The sequence below is a fragment of the Diceros bicornis genome, chromosome 28 (genome assembly GCF_020826845.1).
Source record: "Diceros bicornis minor isolate mBicDic1 chromosome 28, mDicBic1.mat.cur, whole genome shotgun sequence".
Lineage (NCBI taxonomy): Eukaryota > Metazoa > Chordata > Mammalia > Perissodactyla > Rhinocerotidae > Diceros > Diceros bicornis.
This window is the reverse complement of record NC_080767.1, coordinates 21,583,514-21,588,935: the sequence shown is the minus strand read 5'-3', so window position 1 is coordinate 21,588,935 and position 5,422 is coordinate 21,583,514.

Below are 5,422 nucleotides of genomic sequence, written 5' to 3'. Positions count from 1 at the left end.
GGCCGAGCGCCCGGCGCCGCGCGCTCCACCTGTCGCAGGTGGCTGCTGGGCGGGGCCTCCCTGACCCCGCCCCCGGGGCCGGAGCGGCGGCCCCGCGCCCGCCACCGCGCTTCCTCCCGCCCCGCCCCCCCCGCCGCTCGGTGGGCGGCCGCCCGCACCCCCCACCCGACCCCGGGGCAGGTGCCGCCAGCTTCTGCAGTCCTTTTGATTTTTTGCTGAATTAAATCGCATGTATGCGTCCTTGTTTTATAACACAGAACACCAGATATTGATGTGACCATAGGAAACTTAACTGAGCGCTTATTAAGTGCTAGGCTTTTGCTAAGTGCTTTATAACTCTTCTATCATGTAATACTCGCAACAGCCCTTTTGAGAGGCAGCTTTGGACAAGTGGCGTAAAGCTAGGTTCTGGTGTCAGGCTGCCTGGGCTCCAATCCCATTTAGCTGCTCACTGGCTGAGTACCCTCGAGGGACTCGGCTGTAAAATGGGGGTGCTACTATGATCCCCATTTTTATGGAGGTTGCCTTGCCATAACTTGCCAGGGATCACAGTTACTAATTGGTAGCGATGAAATTGGAACCCAGGCAGTTTGATTTATGGTTAACAGGATTAATAATTTTTAAATTACATATTAAGGCCCAATGAGGAAGGTCTGTGTAAGGCTGCGTTCCCCCGCCCAAAGTATTTACATCCAGATTTTCTTAATTTGAAAAATTTTTTGAGCTAGTATTGAAAAAAGTAATGCATGTTTATTGAAGAAAATAGAATATGCAAATAAGTACCTGGATGAAAAACCCACCCCCAGAAGAAACCACCGCTAATATATAGCTGAGCTGTCTTGGGGCTGTTTTTCTTAGGATCTGGTAAGTCCGTCTAAGTCCAGTTTGAGCCCTCTACTGCGGCTCCCGGCCTGGGCATACGAGGAGAGCACTGCTCCCAACCCCCAAACCCCACTTTAGGAGGTCTTGGCAGAGGCCTGAGGAGAGAACTCAGCCAAATGGAGAAGGGGCCAGGCCTTGGGTGTCTGAGAGTATTCTGATTGTGAGATTGTGAGAGCAAAATCGAAAAGAAACATCCCTACATCCTGCGGCTGTTGGGGCTTAGGCACCTCTACCCTGAGGCCCCTCTAAGGAACAACTATACAAAGAGAAGAGCACTGTTCCCTTATCTCAGCCCTACAGCTTCAGCCCTGAGGGTAAGGGCATCTAACAGCCCCAGAGCTATGCCACTTACAGCTATGGGGCCTTGGTCAGATTATTTAGTCCCTCTGTGCCTCAGTTTCCTCATCTCCAAAATGAGGATGATAATAGTATCTATCTCTGAGGGCTCCTTCAAGAATTAAATGAGATCTTGTTTGCAAAGTGTTTAGCTTGGGTGTATGGCATACACTAGGGGCTAATAAATGTTTTATTATAGGTGTGAGGATCTGTAAATTATATTTGTAGCAGGTTTTCAGAATGTAAATTGTGTGGGATTCTTGGACGAGGGGAGTGCAGCGTTCTCAGCATCAAGTTTCTAGGGGGCCGGCCCCATGGCCTAGTGGTTAAGTTCAGTGCGCTCCGCTTCTGCGGCCAGGCTTTGGATCCCAGGTGCAGACCTACACCACTCGTCAGTGGTCATGCTGTGGCAGCAACCCACATACAAAATAGAGGAAGATTGGTACAGATGTTAGCTCAGGGCAAATCTTCCTCACCAAAAAAAAAAAGAAGTTTCTAATGCATCCCAGTGGGAGGCTGAAGGCCTCATAATGGCATTTACCCTCTTCTGGGGGTGGGGATGGAAATAGGCCACTATAATTAGAGACTGTGGTTAGAATTTTTTTCTTTTAAGGGCTGGGGATGGGGTAAGAACAAAGAAAACAGAGGGAGGTACAGTGCGAGGGGCTCGGTGGGGATGGATTGACTTTTATAAAACTGGGATCATCGGTTCCACCACTCTGGGGCTGAGTTGGACTGGAACTAGAGAATCAGTCCCTTCCCTAAACCTGCATCAGGCCCTGCTAGACACATGTCCCCACAGGAGGCCTCAGGATGCTCATAAGCACTCAAGTGGTGACTCTCAAGCTTTATCAGGCCTCAGAATCACCTGGGGTGGTCAGGGGAGAGGGGTCGTTTAGCATGCAGACTTTCCAGTAAGAGTCTCATTCACTAAGTCTGGGGTGGGGCCAGGAAGCTGCATTTGTAGCAGTCACCCAGTGACCTGGATACAAATGAGCCCTCTGACCGCTCCTAGGAACACTGCCCTAAGGCAATGGTGACCCATTAGTAGGTGTCAACTCAATTCAAGGGGTGGAGACCAGCATCTAAAAAAAGAAAAGAAAAGAAAGAAAAAACAGAAACAGTACTCATAGTAAGAGTTTTCTCATTTGTTTGTTTCAGTTACATATACCTGTTGTCGGGGTGGGAGAAAATCCCTTTTTTACCCTTCTTGTGTTCTTATGGCTGGACTACTAATAAAATTGACACAAGACCATATTAACAGGAGAAAAACCCAGTTTAATGCGTACATATTGGAGATCATAGAGAAATGATGCTCAGAGAGTCAACAAAGCAGGCAGTATATGCATCTTTTACGCAAAGAAATGATAAATGTGTGAGGAATGGCAGGACAAACTTGGATTTGTGGTAAGTAATTAGTGAGGAATTTAAGCAGAGTTTAGGCTTAAAGTAGGAAATTAGCAAGGTTTGTCTATGCAGGCTTCTCGGCTCTGAATTCCCCAGCTCTGGTGATAAGGATGTAGGGAAAGCACCTTTCACATGGGAGATTTATTTCCTGCTTTCAGGAGGAACAGAGACAGGAGGGTCAGAACGCCCTTTTTGCTTCTCAAGTAACTTTAATTCAAAATATTCAGGATGCTATTGTGGGATATTTGGGGGTAGCCTGCCCTAAGCCCCAACAATGTACGTGTGTGAGTGCTGGAGATTGAAGGTATTTCTTACTGAGGGTCATGGTCAAAAAAGTTGGAAAGCTGCTGCTCTAAGGTGACCACTGGACCTTGGTGGGAGTGGAGAGGGCTGTAGTTAAACTTTAAGGCTTGCCTAGGCAGGCCACCCTGAGCTAGGGACAGAGAAGAATCGACACCTCTGTTACATTTTAGTCATTCAACAGGTTTATTGAGCACCTACCTACATGCCAGGCTGGATTCAAGACACTGAGGCTACAGCAGTAAGGAAGAGCAAAGTCTACTCTCCTGGACATAGAAAACAAATGGAGAGGTAATATAATGTCAGTCAGTGCTCAGAGTTATGGAAAAGACTCAAGCATTATAGGACAGAGAGCTTGATGGAGGTGCTGATCTAGAAAGGCTGATCTAGGAGGCCTCTCGGAGGAGTGGCACCGGAGCTGTGCCCTGGATAAAGACAGCAAGCGTGCCTTGAGAATGTCTGGGGAAGGAGCTTTCCGGGCAGAGGGACCAGCAAGGGCAAAATTTCTTTTTATGCCGTAAACTCTGCTCCTCCCTCGCCAAAGTACTGCATACAATTCACATTCTGAAAAGGTGCTACAAGTATATTTACAGATCCTCACACGCATGATAAAATATTCATTAGCCCCTGACCATAGGACATAGGTGGGAACGTCTTTATTTTTATCAAACTGGGATTATCTGTACATTCTGCTCTGTAACCTGCCTTTTCACTTGCTCATTTAGGACATTTGGTTTTGGTCTGTTTTTTCTTCTTTAAACTTTTTGGCACTGAACATTTGAAAAAGTCTGTTGGAAAAGATTATTCTTCCCCAGCCTTTACTCTCCCTCAGGGCTGCTCTTTAACCGCAGCACCAGCGCTTGTCTGTCTCTGCCTGGTGGGGGCCCTGGCCTGTCACTGGCCCCGCCTCGCCCTGTCCGCATGCCTCCTCCCTCCTCAGACCCTGATCCAACCAGCGTCTCTGGGGTCAGGGCTGGAAGTCATCTGACTGGGGTTTGCACGGTTTCCAGGAGTGACAAGAAGACAACGCTGTGGCTTCTTTTGTCCTGTGACGTTTTGACAGTTTCAACTGTCACCTTTAAGAGGGAGTTAGCAGCCTGCCAGTGCAGACAGACTCAGACCACATGGGTCCCCTGTGATGAAGTCCAGGCCCCCAAGGAGAGAGAGTCCTCTCTGCTCTCTCCTGACCAGACTGGACTGGATGCGACCAGATGGCATCTCCAGAGGGATCTTAGGACCAGCACCCTGCAAAGGAGGGACAGTATGAAACTGGGCAAGTCCAGGACAGAATAACCAGCTCAGGCAGTAAACAGCCAAGAACTAGGATAATAGTTACATAAGGCAGAGTTGGAGGCACTGGTAGTGTTAGGCTGATGAGTGAAAGGTGAATGGGGAAAGGGGTCCATGAAATGACGTTGCTTACACCCGTTCCATTGTATCTTGTGTCCTAACTGGCTGCCCATGGCTGTCTTCCTCTTTTATTTTTTATTCAAAAAAACTCAGTGAGCATCTACTATGTGCTAGACCTGTGCTGTCCAATACCATAGCCACTACCCACATGTGGCTACTTAAATTTAAAGTTAAAATTAAATACAATTCAAAATTCCATTCTTCACTTGCACTAGCCACATTTCAGGTGCTAAATAGCCACATGAAGCTCGGGGCTAGCGTATTGGACAGCACAGATGTAGGACACTTCCATCATAGTGGAATGTTCTATTGCAGTGCTGCACTAGACCCAGTGTTAGACACTAGCAATAACCACAGGTGTAAATAACACTCAGTCACTGCCCACACAGAGCTCACAGTCAAGTCAGAGAGACAAGTCAATGAAAAATCACGCTGTGTTGGGGAAAGTGTGGGGACTTTGGAAGCACAAAGGAAGGATGGCTAACAGTCTCAGCGAGGAGAGGAATGGTTAGGGAAGACTTGAGGGTAGAGAAGGAGATGGCCTCTAAGCTGAGGATACAGAGTTATCCAGACAAAGACTGGGGAGGGGATGTAGGCGAGATGCCCTGGACAGAGAGAACTCCATGTGCAAGGATTCAAAGGTGACATCAAAATGAGCCAGGGAGCTGCAAATTTAGACGGCTGAAGCATATAGTGGGGTGGCAGATGTGGAAGGTGAGGCTAAAGACATATATACCAAGCCTTACAGACCTAATGAAGGAATTTGGAGTTCATCTTGGATATCAGTTATCTATTGGGTATAGCAAACCACTCTAAAGCTTACTGGCTTAAAATGACAACTATTTATTTGCTCACAAGTCTGTGGGTTGGCAAATTGGGTTGGGCTCAGCTGGGCTGTTCTGCTGATGGTTACTCATGTGGTTGCAGTCATCTGATGGCTCAACTAGGGCTGGATGGTCTAAAATAGTCTCACTCACATGTCTGGCATTGGGTGCTGGCTATTGATGGAACACGTGTCTTAAACAGGCTTGCCCGGGCTTCTTCCCATGGTGGCAGTATTCCAAGAAAAGAAGAAAATACAAGGCCT